This window comes from Lissotriton vulgaris, chromosome 3_1 (genome assembly GCF_964263255.1).
Source record: "Lissotriton vulgaris chromosome 3_1, aLisVul1.2, whole genome shotgun sequence".
In the NCBI taxonomy this organism is placed as follows: Eukaryota; Metazoa; Chordata; class Amphibia; order Caudata; family Salamandridae; genus Lissotriton; species Lissotriton vulgaris.
The window spans coordinates 666,897,882-666,916,379 of NC_141689.1; the positions used below are offsets into that span (position 1 = coordinate 666,897,882).

General features: G+C 39.0%; 1 protein-coding gene across 3 annotated transcripts in view; it reads right to left on the reverse strand.

Moving 5' to 3' along the window:
* LOC147726898 (solute carrier organic anion transporter family member 4C1-like) overlaps positions 1-18,498 on the reverse strand; it is a 575,548-nt gene that overhangs the window by 208,395 nt on the left and 348,655 nt on the right. The gene's annotated exons all lie outside the window — the stretch shown is intronic.

Sequence of the window (18,498 nt, forward strand, 5' to 3'; positions counted from 1 at the left end):
CATTATGTCGCAGAGAAGACATCAAACTGTTCACTCTTCCTTTAGAAATCATAGGTCGTGGAAAGTTGAAACGACATTTGGTGTAGAACTTGTCCTTGTTTTTGAATTTACGACGACAGTACTTTCCACAACGATGGCTTTGGAAACGTAGAACTTGTTCTCTTAGGCTTTTCTTCTCCTTTGCGTTTGGAACAGCACACGTAGAATACTGTTCTATGAAACTCATCACTAAGTCATCCGGATCTGTTCCAAATTTAGGTGCATCCTTGATCCACAGCAGCATATGTATATGAGGAGCACCTCTTGCTTGGTACTCCTTTCTCCAGAAGAAATCCAACACCTCTCCAAGAGGTGGATTCTTCTTATTCATGATGAAAGACATCATAGCTTCAAATCTATGATTGATTGAAGTACCTGCATACATTCACTGGATCCAAAGAGCACAGTTCTCCGGGTGTCTTGAATTCAATGTTTTCAATGTTTCCATTTGCCTCTCGTAGAAATTCAAGTAAGTCTTCCCAGCCATACTCGGCACAGCTCGGAGTGAGGAACCATGTCGGAGTTCCTAAGTTCCTCAGCATACATTTTAAATCACCATGACGACGGTATCAGTACTCATTAGTACCACGCTGACACGCCATGAGATTAATTCGGTGAGAATCCAAAATACTGTCTTGGACATTGACTTTATGCATAAAGTCACTTGCCGAGATGTTTCGCATCTGTATACCACTTTTCAAGATGTGGTTCACTGCATATGACAGTCCAGACAGATCGCTTTCAAACAGGAGATGAAACAAATAGGGAATGCATTGACGAAACCTAGGATCTTCTGCATACAATCGTAAAGTCCGGTATTCAGAAGCAGGAATTTGATGAGGTCGCTCATCATATCTTCCTCCTTGACCTGTTGGAAATAGCTGTGGGAAACACCGAGCTTCCAAACTTTCCTCCCAAACACTAATGGGACTCCCTTTGGCTTGTTTCATTTGAAACAACTCAATAGCATTCCCCATGACTTCCTTGGAATGCAAAGGATGAACACTATAATGTTCATATATTTCTTCACTTTTAGAGGCTTCTACTTTCTCAATTTGGCCAGCACACAAATCGCTATCCTCTTCATCACTTACTTCCTCTTCTGCAACATATACATTATTATAGTACTTATTATTTTTTTTCAAATACAATGTTGCCTTTTTGACTTCCCTTACATCCACTAAATCTTGCCATATTTTCTTATTCTTTGTCGGAACCCCATTAACTAAGATAACCAGAGGTTCCTCTTCCACTTTTTCTACTCCAATTGTGTTAATGTTTTTGTTCAAATCTAGAGGCAAATAAACAACTCTTCCCTTTAATCCTCTCTGTAAATCTGATGGAGGCAACTTCCCTGTCTTTGGCTCCATTCTTACAATAGCCTGAAAGGGATGGATACTTTGAATCAAAATAGATTCATAAGTATTTAAATCCTTCAATTCAGAAGGAATCTCAACCAATTCCAGATTATTATGAACCGCCCTAGCAGGCATCTGGTTTTGGTTTAATTTGTTACAACAATAAGTACACACATGTTGATCCGATCCCAAATCAAAACAATTTTCTACCATCAAGTATGTTGCGAAATCCTTCCATTCACTATTATTTTCCCTTTCACTTTTTGCATATAAATCCACTAACTTAATCTGATTCTTATAATAAGTGCGTCGACAACACACACAAGTGAAATTAGGCCTCTCACTTGATTTCACCTGAAACGTGGCAATTTCCTTCTGAAAATTATCTGTACTGGAAACCTGTACATTATCTTCAACATTACCCTCTACTTCTGGGTCAATTTGAACATTCTCATCTTTACTTCCAAAGTAACAAAAACTATTTCTTCACAAATATTCTTCACATCTATTTCAGAACCATGCAAAAGAGCAGCGCATAATTGTTTCAGCATAATTGCTGGACTCTTAGCATAATACAACATTCTCACTAATTTCCTCACTTTATTATGATGCACTGCTAGCATCCTGAAATGATGAAAAACACTCTGGCATATTCTCCTGGAAAGACAAGCCAGTGAATGACCATGCAAACCTGTCACTTCTCTCACTCTGCAAGGATCTAATTCTTGCAACAACTTCATTTTCTGCTTCAAACTTTTCTTATTGAATGTCCGTACAAAATCACAAAGCAAATTGATGGAATCCTGTCGCACACTGCAAATACTACTACACTTCCAAATGTACACAGGACCCTTAGGACGTCTTCCTAAAACCTCATTACCTAACACCTCTTCTGTCTCTGTTGTCACAAGTTTTTCTTTTTCAACTGGACAACCATCTTACACTTCATAAGCTCGACCACTGGTGTCAACTGCAAGCACCAAATCATTATCCTGGAAATAACTCTCCTCATTAAAAAATGCCACACAACTTGAACTATGCATCCATTCTCCGGAAAAAACTTCACAAAAATTACTTCGATTAACTACTCTCTTCCATCTACTATTTGATTTGAAATCAGAAATTACCTTGTTTAGTTTCCTAATTCTATTGATTACCAAAATAAATAACTTTCGCTTAATTTCAAAAGCCTGATCAATAATTTTCTCTATATTTTTCTATTTCTTATAAAATGCCACTTTCTGTTGGCCTTTCTTAATATTTTTTAACAAATTGACTATTATCCTGTTGCGGATCATTCATTTTCGAATGTCCCTAAACTGATGTTTCCTTCTACTATCATGCACAGAGTTATCTCTTGCTCTAGCAGTAACATTTTTGATTGGTCTTTCCTTTCCGTTTAAATTGCTTCTCTTTTTCTGGACTGAAACATTTTCTGTAGAAATACTTTTTTTACTACAAATATTTCTTATGAATGATTTCGTGGTCTTACCCGGAGCTTTCTTGGTGACTTGACAAGTTTTTTTTGTAGAGGACTGCTGCAGTAATAGATGAACCTGCTGTCTTTGACGTTTTGTAGCCTTTCTAATTCGATTCTTAGTTGGCATTTTCAAATTTTGAAATGATCTGCAGTTGAATCTGTGGTAAAATATAATAAAAAATGTTATTAACCACTATTACCAAACAGTAAATCAATAACAGTCATCAAAAACTTAACACCCTACTTAGTATTTAACATAGCAAATCTTTTACACCACCACTGCGTCACAAAAATGACGCACAGTGGTACAAAACAGGCATACACCTATCATAAATCTGTCCCTAACATTTTAAATGATTGATTCAGGATGACGATAAGGTGAGGCCTATCCAGAGGTTTGTTTGAGGTGAGGCCTACTCACGATTGCAGATGAGATTTACGCTTGTTGAAGAATACAGAGGAGATAATACATGTGAAGGCCTACCAATGAAGTAAGTCATGTCCACTTCACTCTTGAACAAAGGCCAGATCTCTTTTGTGTCCGTGGACAGACCTAAACTTCATCTGCACAATGTTATTCATAAACTTAGGAAACACAGATGATGTAATTGAAAAATGTGGAGTTTCTTTTCCACAATTCACAATTACATCACCTATGTTTCCTCAGTGACCTAAAATGTCCTTAAGACACATGAAAGCGTTTTTTGATTGCCCTTGCACCATTTCTGGGCCATTTTTAACATGGCTATGTAACTCCAAGATTCAAAATCTAAATTTGCCAAGCACAGGTGGGAGCATATTTACAAGAAACTTGCCCCACGGAGAAAGCTCTTCAATTTAAATCGGAAAAAATAACATCATAGACACTCAAATGCCTTATAAATATGCCCCAAACAACCTATGAAGCTCTAGCAGTACATATCCAGAAATGTAATTGATTTCAAAAAACGTTTTTAAACACAACATATAAATCAATTGTATACCTACGTTCAAGTGGAAATGACTTAAAATGTCCTTAAGAGTCAAGTCAAGTCAAGTCAAAGGATTTATATAGCGCACTACATACCCGTAGGGTTTCAAGGCGCTTAGGAAGGGGAGGAGAATTACTTGTCAAAAGGGAAGGAGAATTACACATGAAAGCGTTTTTTGATTGCCCTTGCACCATTTTTGGGTCACTATTAACATGGCTATGTAACTCCAAGAATCAAAATCTAAATTTGCCAAGCACAGGCGGGAGCATATTTACAAGGAACTTGCCCCACGGAGAAAGCTCTTCAATTTAAATGGGAAAAATAACATCATAGACACTCAAATGCCTTATAAATATACCCCAAACAACCTATGAAGCTCTAGCACGACATATACAGAAATGTAATTGTTTTCAAAAAACGTTTTTAAACACAAACATATAAATCAATTGTATACCTACATTCAAGTGGAAATGACTTAAAATGTCCTTAAGACACATGAAAGCGTTTTTTGATTGCCCTTGCATCATTTTTGGGTCACTATTAACATGGCTATGTAACTCCGAGAATCAAAATCTAAATTTGCCAAGCACAGGCGGGAGCATATTTACAAGGAACTTGCCCCACAGAGAAAGCTCTTCAATTTAAATGGGAAAAATAACATCATAGACACTCAAATGCCTTATAAATATGCCCCAAACAACCTATGAAGCTCTAGCAGTACATATCCAGAAATGTAATTGATTTCAAAAAACGTTTTTAAACACAACATATAAATCAATTGTATACCTACATTCAAGAGGAAATGACTTAAAATGTCCTTAAGTCACATGAAAGCGTTTTTTGATTGCCCTTGCACCATTTTTGGGTCACTTTTAACATGGCTATGTAACTCAGAGAATCAAAATCTAAATTTGCCAAGCACAGGTGGGAGCATATTTACAAGGAACAAGCCCCACGGCGAAAGCTCTTAAATTAAAATGGGAAAAATAACATCAGAGATACTCAAATGCCTTATAAAGAACCAATTTACAAAAGGGGGTGGTGATGAACTTTCTGTTTAATTCAGAGACTCTGTCCCTCACCACCCCTTGTTGTTAATATTATAAAGAACCAGACACCATTTTTTCCTTGTGATAAATTTTAAAAGCATTCCTTTTCCTCAAAAACGATTTTCAAGTAATAATTTGAAAACACTGCACAGCTCCTATGTACAAAAACACCCTGACAGTGCTAATACTTCACATTATTTTCAATTACAATTTCTCAAAGAAACAAAATCTATTTGTAAAACACTTTAGACAAAGCAACATTTTAAAAACACAGCTTTCTTCATAATTTTGTCCTTAAAGCATACTATAGTCTATCTAAATTAAATAAATCTTTTCTCACCTTAACAAATACTTTATGAGTTTCAAAACAGTCTCAGAAATACACCAAATTGTCTTCAGCAGAACAAAGAGTATGCACTCCAGAGGCTGCAGCTATAGAAAGCACAGAAATGCAGATATTCATTACACATATCTCTCATGTTAGCCAATCAAAACTCTTCCCTCACTTTTTTCAAATCAAAACCCTTCCCCCCTCTGCCCTCTCTGCCTTTTTTGCATAGCAACCACCTCCTGAAAGACCTCTGATGTTTGCAAGTTCACACAACAATGTTTCAATTGAACTCTGAACTCTCAGTGCACCTGCATATCCAGTGCAATCTTTCATTAAATGTTTTTTTCTTAACCATTCAAATTACATCTTTCAAAGAACACATCCATGCACCCTAACTTTCTGTTTTCAGAAATGGAAATTCACCAATCACTGCTAATGAATCATTAGCACTGAAACTCCACAGTTTTTTTTCTTTACAAACTCCTACTGTTTCAACTGCCCTTTCATTACCACACTTCATCTGACTGCAGCACAACCTTCTCTCACCATGTTTTATGTCTGGATTGTTGGACATAGTTACATCTACTGGGCTCAAAGGTATGCTGAGAACAGAAATTTACTTAACCTCAATTTACAAGATGTGGAAATTAAGTGGTTGGGCCACAGAGGATTAAAATGTCACCAATTGATACCATTGGTGAAAACCTTTATGCATTTGCCAAAACCTGACCTGTTAATTGTGCACTGTGGAGGTAATGATTTGGGCACTTTGACTGGGGTAGGTCTGGAAATGCTTTTAAAGGACACCTTTGAGCAATTAATGGCACTTTTTCCTCAAACTGACTTGGTATATTCAAATATATGCCAAAGACAGAAATGGAGGTGGTCCAACCAATTTTGTCCACAAATTGAGAAGTCGAGGAAGCATGTAAACAAATCTGTTTCAGCTTACATGAGAGACCATGGAATGGGCTCCATGTACAACAATAACTTGCGTTACTGCATGCAAGATATCTACAGAGGAGATGGAGTTCACTTTTCTGATGAGGGCAACAGAATTTTCATTTTGAATTTAAGACTGTGCATTGGTACCTACTTATAAGTACCTAAATGTACCATAAACCCAAAAGCCCTTCTCAGAGCTACCCTACATCTGATCACTCACAATTATTATTTTACTCTAACTTTTTTCTCTAATTTTCAATAAACTACGCTCCCCGGAGCGCTACCCGGTACGCGAACCAGAAGCTAACCGCGCAAAATTTCTAAAAAAAATGTTTTTTTCCCGCACATATGGGCCTCCTCAGCCACCCTCAGAAAACCTAGGGGGTCAAGATACGTCAACCGTGCCCCCTTCTACCCATTCTGAACATTATTTGCCCTCCATCTTGTATCTTAATTCGTCTGAAACACAAAATGGTGGACTCCCGTAACGCTGCTGGTTCGCTTACCGGGGAGCTCCCGGTGAAGCGGTCCATCAAAAAAGGTGGGAAAGTAATTTACAGAAAAACGACTGGAAACACTTTCACCAAATATAGATTAGCTCATACTACATACCATTCCCTGCCATATTCATAAATTTGTTTGGAATTCCATTTAGCCATTTAGCCTGTAGACCTATCTAAATACCCTGAGGTAAATTACTTCACAAAACACATCTGAAGTGTTGGAATTGACAACCAATGAAAATGTTACTTTCATTTTCAATTTTTTTCTTCCTGACATTTGATTGGTTATGTACCTGAATATATATAAAAGAAGAGAAGGAAACACAGCCATTTTCACTACTACTTCCTGAACTACATTTCAAGAGCCTTTTCACCTCCCTGTAAAGTAATTTGATAATTTGTAAGTGGCACTTTAAATTAATTTGTAAAAACGTTTTTTGATAATTATTTACTGTCCCCCTGCTATAGTTATAGATACAGATAGGCTCCTCTGTTATATTTATTGATTGACTTACATTTCTCTGCTATAATTATGAATTTACTTACTTTAACTTCACTGTTAAAAAAACAGAACTACCTGTCTGAACTTAAACCCAACAGTGCCCTAACTCTTCTAATATAATTATTTTTTTATGCAATTTACAGCAAAAAAATGGAAGGGGAGCACGAAAAAAATCAATGTTTCCGTCGACATTACAACAGAAGAGATTTTAACTGAAGAAATTTTGGATGAAGATTTTATGGATGAGTCTTTTGATGAACAATTTATTGAAAGCTTACAAGACATAGAAACATGCATGTTTGAGGAGATTCCAGATGATGTAATGCTGGAAGTTTTATTGAACTATGAAAATTCTGACCAATAAATTTTTATTTAATCAAAATAAATAAATAAATTTAAAAAAACAACAAAACGAACAATCAATTAACATACAATATTTGAAAAGTCTATAATTCTTTTTCCCTCATAGTACACTCCCCGGGCCGCTTATCGGTTCGCGAACCTGGAACTTCCCATGCAAAAAAATAAAAAATAAAAAATTATTTTTTTGCCCCGCGGGGGTCAGGGAGGATCTACTATGCCCCCTTATGGTCATTTCCCCCTTTGTTTTGGCCTCCTCTTGTCTCTCGATCCTACCGAGAGACAAGATGGCGGCCGCTACGGACTGTTTAGAATGTTTACAGAGACCGGAGAGCCAATCAGCTTCGCTTCGCAAAGCTCCGTAGCGCGAAAAGTACGCGAACCGGAGCGCTGCCCGGAGCGCTGTCACAGATATATATTTTTTTTGAACGTTAATTTCTCAGAATCCACTGGAGCACATATATTGAGACCTAGCAAAGGCACATCGGGCTAACAGTCCCTACAATTTTGCCAAGTTTCGTGCAAATCCATTCAGCCATTCGGGCTAAAAGTGAGGCCAACCGCCCTATGGCAATTAACATGGGAAAAACGCATTTTGGGACCCCCCTTTTATCTCATCCCCCCCTTGACAAACACCCCCCAAATTTTCAGGGGCTGCTCAGAAACTAAATGTGCCATTTTCCTGAAAATTTCAGCCATATCCGTCCACAAACGCCAAAGTTATTAGACATAGAATTTTCAAAAGTCCCATAGAGAAAAAATCCTAACTATATATACCTACTGGCGACCGCCAGTAAGTAATATATATATGTATATATATATATCCAGCACAGGGCAGCCTCAACCACACAGGCACGGAGCAACCTGCAAAGACCTAGTCGAGAAGAAAAATCAGCTGAGGCTCGACTTTGGAGGGAACTGGTGTTTTATTGGTGGAAAAGCGGCAGTTCACTATCATTCCCAGATGCATCTCGGCCTTTCAATTGGCCTTAATCATTGGTGAGCAATTCTAGATAACCCAGTCAGGGTGGACTGCTTCATACCTTTGCCGTCTCTCATTCCTTCATTTCCCAACATGCACCATCATTTGCAGGTAAGTTTGAATTGCCATGCATTATGTATAATAATGTTTTAATATTTTTCTGTATTGCAGTCCTCAATTAAAATTCATTATTCCAAAGTGCCTTTGCTCAATATGCTTCCACAGATAGTCACACAGACCTCCTATAAATATATTTAATGTTTTTAATTGGTAAATACTTTTTAATGTTATTTTATAAATAATCTTAACTTGTAATGTTGTATCCCCTCCAAAGTCAAACACTTTCTCTGCTGTTGCTAAGGTTGAAGTGGGAATAGTAAATCACCCCTCTAAAGGCCACAACTTTTCCTGCAGTTTTTCAGATTGGAGTTGGAATAGTAACTATAATCCCTCCTTAGTTCAACACTTTCTTGTTGCTCAGGATGGAGTAGGAAAAATAAATCTGGCCCCTCCAAAGTTCTGCACTTTACCTACCATTGCTTAGATTGGAGTGAAAATAGTGATTTTTAATATTTATTTATTTAGATTTTTTTATTTTTAAAATGTTGCTAACATATTATTTTACTGATTTCATTTTAAAAGTTATTTTTGTTTCAATGTTATTGTTTTATCGTATATTTTCTTTTTTGGGAGTAAAATTATCAAATGTTACATTTAATTGAATGTATTCTAATAAAGAATTTGAGAAAACATACAGAAGTTAATAACTATAATCGCACAAATTGATATTATCTATGATTTGTGAACATTTTAGGAAAATGCTTTAAATCTATACGTTTGAAGATCATGTAACAAACGTTTGTGTGGTCTGCAAGGAAATGCATCATTTTGTGATATTTATCCGACTGTTGTGCCCTGGACATTTGAGACCTGATTCACGCAACCATTTACACAAAGAAATCTGACTTACATGTACAATGTTAATGAGTGTAAGATATTCACAAAAGCCAAAACTGCACTAGTAGGTCCTTTAACTCATGTGCATATTACTTTATGATGGTGTAATATTATAAAGCACACAAGTAAATCCCACTGAGTATGTGAAGAGTATATATACCAGTCTGGATTTTCTTTGAAAATGTTGCAAATACCGACACATTTGAGAGTTTGTAGGGAGTGTAGGTATTCTCTAATTCGTCTGAGCCCTATCCCATCATTAACAATGGTGTGAGATTTAGTCCTACCCAAGGTAGGAGTAAATTCAGTTCCAGAGTATGAAGTCGGAGGGAACGCACTCAAAAGCTGTGTTGTGCTGTAGATATTAAGGAATCAACTCTGAAACCGGGAAAAATATTTTCCTGGTGTAAAATAATAGTCTTTCGTAATGTGCTGTTGACCAAATTCAATGTCATTTCAACATGGTTATTGTGTATGCAAATAAAGGAACTCAAAGACTTTTTCAGAATATGTCTGAAAACTGTGACAGTCTTCCAGGAGGACTTTTGGAAACTTTGAATTTTGTGAATTCTGTAGACAACTGAGGTAGTAGACTTATGGGTGCAGATTGATGGGTTTCTTTGTGAACTGAGCCCAATATATTTTGATCACAGGAGTAATTGAGGTCTGTTGACTAGGCCTTGATCAGATGATATTATTTTTTCTGTAAAGTTGCCATAACTAAGTTTGGTAAGTTACCATTAACTGTATCAACATATTTCGAGAGAGAAATACATGGTTTGCTCATTTGCATCCAAATAAAGACATACTTACAAAGTCCATGTTTGGGGCAGTTGGCATTAAGGAATAATTAGTTATCCAGCATTGTTGTGTTTCAAAATATATACTGTGCTTGAAACTTAGCTACAGTGCTAAAATAGAAGTCCTTGGTATATCTACTGCCCTTCTATCTCTTTTGGGGCTGAGAATGCCAGCTCCTTGCAGCCTCCAGATCAAATCTCATGTTGCATGGATCCCACAACAACATCCTCTTTTAGAAAGGTGCATCGTTCTATAGACACTATTCTCAGACTCAGCATGACAGCAAGACCAGACAAGGACAACGGGTCATAGAGTTTCTTTAAAACTTCCCCTGAGTGATTGCGCAGGCCTAGGAAGGCAAAATAGGCCAGGCCTGCATTTATTTTGTTTTTTCTGTGGTGAAATGAACTCCTGATAGAAAGCATATCCTGGAATAAAAACCACATCATTTTGTGAAAATAATAGGTGGATAAAGCAGTTCAATTTGATTTTCTCAGGGGTGTGAGAAAGTGAACTATTGGTTAGAGTGGATGGTAAACCTCTTCAGGTATTAATGCCACTTTTCCTAAACAGTTAGGTCTCATAAATGTTAAGGTAAGCTCAAGTATTGGTAGCTGTAGTACAGTGCAGACAGGCTTAACTTAAGGAGAAATGTGCAAAGCATTTAACAGTATAGTTAAAAAGTACAGAGCACAACCTAAAGATTACATCCTACTCCATTGTATGAAAATAAATAAAATTTTATTGAACAATAGACAACAAATGACAAAAATTAGATGTAGGGAATCAGAGCTATGATTTTTTTAAGTTTTAGATGTTTTTAGTGCCAAAAAAGATAAAGCGCCAACCACAGGAGCCTGGTCATGCTGGACTTTGCCATTGTCAAAGGTTAAGGCTATCCGCAATGTAGTGTGGATTGGGTACAGGGAACAGGTACATCCTGGTGGAAGGATTACCTCCTGACTTAGTCATTTTTCTGGAGAAAAGTTCTTCTCAACAAGGTCATCAGTGGGTTGAAGTGCAAGCTCGTTAAAAAGATGCGCTATTGACATATGCCAGCTGAAGTGAATGACTTTGGTAGGAGCGTCAGCTCTGGCAGAAACTTCAAGGCTCTTGGCATCGAAGGTTTGAACCTCGGAGTAGGACAAATCTGAAGTCAGGGCACAGGAGGGCATAATTGACATGGCAGTGCAGCTCGGCATTTGCCACGGTAAAGGCTTCTACGTTCAAACTTCGAAACATTTCTGCAAATCAGGATCCTTTCATTGGACAAAACAGCAAGTTAAGTGTGGCCACCAGTTCAATGTCGGAATTTGAGACCTGAAAGTGGGCCGATGGTAGCCTCTGGTTCTTTTTACAAAAATTTCCGAAACAGTGTTAAATTTTTCAATGTTGAGGAGTGGGGGAAAGTGCACTCTAACAGCAGCCAAGGGCCCAGGACTTTTTCTGGCACCCTTTGGGGGTTGGCACTCAGTCTCCTGGAAACCATCTGCAGGGTCTAAGGCAAATCAAGTTAGACTAATGAGCTGATGAGCTTGGCTCTTGGCTCTTGTAGCTTCTTGTTGCTTTTGTGATTCTAGAGCAGAACAAGGGATTAGGCAACTAGCCTCGGAGTCCACTCTTTTGTCCTGTGCGCATGTCAATCATCAATCAGTTACTTATCTATGAGGGTCTCAAGGCACTGGGGGGAGCGGGGGCTACTGATCCATCTGGGTATGGAGGTTCAGTTGAAGAGCCAGGTCTTGCGGTCCTTCCTGAACTGTGTCAATGACACGTATTGCCTGAGGTGAAGGGGCGGGGTGTTTCAGGTCTTGGCGGCGATGTTCTGGTCTTGTTGATCTGTGGGACAGATACCAGGGCGAGTTGGACAGAGCAGAGTTGTCTTTTGAGTGTGTGTAAGGCGAAACAGTGGTTCAGATATTCTGGTCCTGCGTCATGGCCAGCTTTGTAGGCATGTATGAGGAGCTTGAAGGTGAATCCCTTGTGGATAAGGAGTAAGTGGAGTTGTTGGAGGTGTTGTGTCGTGGTTGTGGTGGGGAATGTAGAGGACTAGTCTAGCTGCAACATTTTGGGTGTTCTGTATTTTCCTGAGCTGTTTCTGGGTGACGCCGGTGTAGAGCGTGTTGCTGTAGTCCAGCCTACTGGTGATAAGTGCATGGGTCACTGTCTTTCTGGATTCTGTGGGGAGCCATCTGAAAGTCTTTCATAGTAGGTGGAGCGTGTGGAAATAGGATGAGGATACTGCACTGATTTGGCGGTTCATTGAGAGCTAGAAGTCCAGTATTAAGCCATGGTTGGTTTGTAGGCCACCAGGAGTCACCCCAGGCTGATGGGGTGTGTCCCAGGATCAGTGCTTCGGTTTTGTCAGAGTTGAGCGTGAGGAAGCTGTCTTACATTCAGGTGGGAGAAGGTCCAGGCCTTGGGGTTCTCTCTACAGATTGCAGTGCATTCTAACCCACAGTCCTCCTCTCTATCCAAAACCAACATGGCAGAATCTTTCTTTCGTTATGCAGACCTCTCTGGCCCCACATAGAGGTATGGTTAGTATGATGTGAAAATCCTTCCTTGTGGGCACTCAAAGCCGGTTCTACGGGTAGCCCCTGTCCCACTGAGATTGGTACCCAGCTAGCTATAAGAACAATGGAAGGGCAGGCCTAGGTATTAATTATACTGCTTGCAGCTGGGAAGACACCTCAAAAAGCTTTTTGTCCACTGCCTGGGAGCAATACACATCTAAAAGTTGCATTTCCAAAATAGCATTTAAAATCTGACTTGACCATTAGTTTGGTTTTTAATGTCCTATTAATTTACATTCATGGTTATTGATTCTTATGATGTTCTAATGTAACCCAGTGCTATTCTATGAGGATGCTAGCATGCCACAGTGAAAAAAGAGCAGGAAATGTAAAACTTAACTACACATGTCCTAAATTCTAAACAACATGCAGCCTGCCCTATAGACACATAGGGCCTACCTTATGAATGACCTATAAGTATTAAAGGTTTAGGTCTGGTTTATTTTGCCTGGTCAAATTTAAAGTTTTAAAACTGCACACTGATGCTGCAAGTGCATGCCTGAAGGCACCCTTGCATTGTCACTTTTGCTGTGGCACAATAGGTGCTGGAGTCCACTAAAACCATTTAAATTACAGGTCCTGGGTACACAGAGTATCATATGCTAGATACTTATAGCTATGTCTTACATGCCAATCAGGGATTAGCCAATTATATATGTTTTTAGGGGCTTGAGCAAATACACTGGGTGCTATATGGCAGTCCCCAAGTGTTCAAACTCCATAAACCAGCAATAAAATCTTGCAAAAAGGTGGGGTGACCATAAGCTGAAGACCTGGCACTTTGATTAGCAATCTAGTCCCTTCATCCACCACTGCTAGACTCAGTTTTACAATACTTAGTGCCTGGCTACCATTATGGGTGATAGTCAGCACTCTACAATTCCACTAACATAACTAACAACATAACATAACATGCAAAAAAGGACATTTTCTTACAATGGACCTTTACTAGTATCAGACTTTTATTGCTATGAGCTTAGAACAGAGTTATGCCAAGACAAAATAAGACTTAATGGCTTCCTGCTTGAAGACTTCCTGCCTACCCAACAGAGACCAGTGGAAGGATTATGTACACTGCTCGCTTATATTTCTCTGGGACTCAAAGACTGCTCTGGGGACTAAAGAGTGTAGGTCTGCTCTGGTCTGAGAGATCAGATGGGTCCAGGTCCCTGCAAAGGGTCTTGTTTATTCTGGAATGTCTTGACTGTGACCTTAGAGTGTAGTATGTCCTTCAGACATAGGAAGCTGTGGCTGACTATATGAAAACTATTGGAATATTTGAAACTGGACCTTTCTACTACCTGCCATTGTAAATGTAATCTCCTATGTCTGGAGAGCACAATTCTGTGGCTATAGGGAGCTAATGCGTTTACAGACAGATTTCAGCATTAATTTGTAACTGGACTTTATTACTACTTGGACATGTGAAGTGGTGTCAAAGGAACCATTCCTGTAGTTCTGAAGACATTCATCCTCCACAATCATAATTACTTACATTTGCTTGAATATTGTTGCTTAGAAAGAATCTATCTCTACAGAATTGGAACAAGATACCAAGCTTTCCCAAAAAAGATGTGGTGTCGTCCCTACATTTTGAGGGTTTGTACCACTCCTAGCCTATGCTCACAATGTAAAAGCAACTGTACAGCCAGAGAAAATAAGCATTTGGCCTTGTGTATCACATTTCTGCTACAGCTCCTAGTGTTGCCCCATGGAAGATGTTTCACCTCCAAAATAAATCTAAGGCCAAAGACAAACCTTCTGATCAGGACAAATAAACTGTTATTCAACCACTCACTCATGGGTCAGCTTTGAAGAGCCCCTAAATTCCAGCTTGCCCCACTAATTTGACTTTCCTTAATTTTCCATGCACCAGAGTTTGTTTTTGAAATATCACCTGATCTTTACATCCAATTGTCTTCATGTTATGTAATTTTCATCATTAAATACTTCTTCTTTTAAGTTCCTTATTTTTCAATGATATTGCTGTTTTGGTGTGGTTGCACATGTACCACATGCATTTATCTTCAAAAAAAGCTTGAACTAAGTTACACACTCCTCACATGAACTAGTTTACCTTTTAGAAGTCAGACTGATTTTACTTTGTGGGAGCTTTGCCACATCTAACATCATGTTGGTGGCCTCTTTCTCTCACAGCTTTAATGAACCAGTTTCCTACATGGTTTATGTGAAAAGAGATAGGAGTATGAGCACCCTCACCAGATTGTAGCTCAGCACCACCAGCAATCTATTCATTATTAACATCTTGTCCCTCATAGTTGAGAGATAATCTATTCGGTATTAACATTACAAACCATTTATTATTAACATTTTCATTTCTCAGATGAGAGCTAAAATGTTGTTTTCTATACGTATTACTGCTCTTGCGTCTCCCTTTTATTTAAATGCATTAATGTTTTGCAATATGCTGTGATTCTCATATGATTATGTACATTATTGCGTCTCACAAATGCATTCACAATGTGTAAGGTCAGAATGTGCAGATGCTAGAAGGAATCAATATCATTTGTGACTATTCTTCTGTTTCTTGAGCTCAACTTTCCAAGTTAAAGAAACATTTTAAACCTTGCAAATAAATACATTTTGAAAATGCAATAAAAAATGACGTATCTTATGAAGAATAGAGAAAAATAACATAATTATCAATTTACTCATAATGAGGTTATTTGATGATGAATTTTGAGACAGGACTGATTAATATCAGACTCAAAGAGCCACATCCAAATCCACTCAAATTTCTAAAAGACCAACTTGTCATCTTTGAATTCTCACATCCTACGCAATCATATTAAAATACCATGACCCTCATTTACGGGGATTTGGCGTAGGGAAGCACAACAGGTTAATTTGCTTTGCTGCCCTGTGCCAAATTGAAAGGGCAGGATTGCACATTATTTATGCAATACAGTGCATTCCTGCACGTTCCCCCTGATCTAGCTCAGTTTCAGCAGCCTAGTACCAATGCCGGCACCCTTGCACCATGGTGCACCACACATAGAAAGAGCATAGAAAGAGGAAAAAACAAGGAATACATATATTTTTCCTCGTTATGCCTCAGTTCTGGAAGCATAAGGATTTGGCACTTCCTAAAAGTTTACAGATGTCAATAAAACTTTATTGCCTGATTAAAAAAACCTTTGCAAGTTACAGGATTAAAAGAAATATATCAAAATATACATGTAAAAGAGAATGTAAGTTCGAGTCCATTATAGAGAAAGGTGGCAGATGGAACTTGCCAAGTTGTTATGCTGATGGAGGTTCACAGACTTCGGTCCCCTCACAAAGTTTTTTTGCTGCTTGATCCAAAACCCTTACTAGGGCACAATTTAGTTTGATGTTCTGAGGATCAAAGCAGGCCAAAACTGCTGCTCTGCACGATCTAATCATATTTATATTCCAGAGTTTCCTTAAAAGGGACCGTCTTTCGTTCAGCAGGTTTGGACAGAGGCATAGGATTTGTATTATGTCTTCTTTGTGGTTCCCACAAAGTCGACAGTGTTCCTGACCGTGATCTCTTTTCCATTTTGGCGAGTTGACCAACAAGTTAATGACTCCCATTCTCAATTTTAAAAACTTAGTTTTGGTTGTGCAGTGAATGGTAGGGTTAGGTACTGCTGTGGGATCAGCTGGACATAAGATTGCAAGGTCATCCATCCGTGACTTCTTTTTGCTAGACGAGCCTTGTCTTCCACTGAAGAGAGCTTTTTTGTACTTATTTTTGCTAGCCGTTTGAGTTCATTTTGGCTTACTTGCATGCTCCAAAGATCTTTCAGGCATAAAGTTCTTAAACCTCTTTCCCAATATTCATGCCCTGCTGGCCATAGGTTCGTGTGAAGACAGGCCGATAGATGTTGAGCTAGGCTGCCTTCCTTCGATGACCTCAATTTGTGACAGCACAATAGAAAACTCATAGCTCTGGCAAGTGATTGGTTGCAGATACCCAGTTCCAGCCTGATTTGGGCCGGTGATGTTTGAGTTGGTAGCTTGAACACTGTTCTGTAGATTTTTGTAATGATTTTATCCAATTGGCCACTGTCCAATCCTTTAAGGACCTCGCTTCCGTAGGTTAATGTGGGAATAATTTTTGCCTGCGCGACCCTCATTGTTGGAGCGAATGTTGGGCCAAGTAGTTTCTTGTGTATGGAACTAATTGCAAAAGCAAGTGCCGCACCATTCTTTTTTTGTTCTTCTAGATGAGTTTTGTAGTACTTATGGCAGTTGAATTCAGCAATGCTTTCCCGGTTCAGGACCCACACCAGCTTCTTAGCCTTTCCTGGACGTACCGCCAAAATTTTTGTCTTCTTGCTGTTAATCTGGAGCTCATTCTTGTTTGAATATTCGGAGGTAGCGTCCATGAGTCTTTGCAGGCTGATCTTTGTTTTACTAAGAAGGACCACATCATTGGCGTATAGAAGGTTTGACAACAAGAAACCAGCTACTTTGGGAGCATGGGAATTTACCTTGTTTAAGGCTTCAAGAAGGTCGGATAGGAACAAATTGAAAAGTATGGGGGCCAGGACACATCCTTGTTTTAGACCTTTTGTCGTCGGAATTGGGCGTGATAGTCTAGAGCCATCCCCAATCTTGATCCTGACCCATGTGTCCTGATGTAAAAGCTGTATGACTCTTAAAAGATCATTTGGGATGTTTAGTCTATACAGCTTCTGCCAGAGCTTGCCTCTGTTCACATTGTCAAAGGCGGCTTTGTAATCAATGAATCCCATATAGAGAGGGCAAGAACTAAACTCCGCCTGATCAATCAAGCAGGAGAGGGTCATAAGATTTACCGAGGTGCCAGTGTTGCTTGTAAAGCCGGTTTGATTCGGAGGAATTACGAAATAGTTATCAGCCCATGCCCTAAGTGAGTTAAGAAGCAACCCTGCAAAATACTTTGCTTCGTTGTCAATAAGGGCTATGAGGCGGTAATTCCCGGGGGATTTTTTGTCCCCGCCTTTGAAAATTGGTACGAGGATTGAGCCCTGCCAAGAGGGCGGAATGATGTTATTTTGCAGGATAAAGTTAAAGAGGGTGGTTAACTTCGAGGCCCATAAAGTTGTGTACTCCTTAAACAAAGCCTGAGGGATTCCACCTGGGCCTGGAGCCCCATCCTTCCAACCCTCTTTGACCAGTTTTTCGATTTGAGCCTTCTGGATTATTATGAGTTCTTTGCTGCTTTGAATCGTAGGGCACTCTAATGGTGATACAATTTTTTGACCAACGCTGAAAGATTCCTTCGTTGAAGGGGCTTTGGTGTTATAATCAGATGGCCAAACTGCCACTTTTTGAGCAGTATTGTCTTCAACGGTGGAATTCTGATGAAAGGTTTTTTCTTTATGGTCGTTAAAATGAAAATACAAGAAATCGACCCACTCAGACTCCAGTATGCATGAAGACACAACTTTCGGGGCGCGCCCAGATATGCTGTTAGTGGTTCGCCAGAACCTTGCGGAATATTTTGTTTTAATGTCTTGCTGTAATCTGGCCCAGAAGGAGTACCAGTGAGTTCTGCGTTGTTCTCTTTTAGCCTTCTTAAGATAGCTGCGGGCCTCTCTCAATTTGTTATTGTTAGAGGATCAGTTGGATTTGTTTTTAAGGCTCGCCAGGTGCAATTCATAGTTCTTGT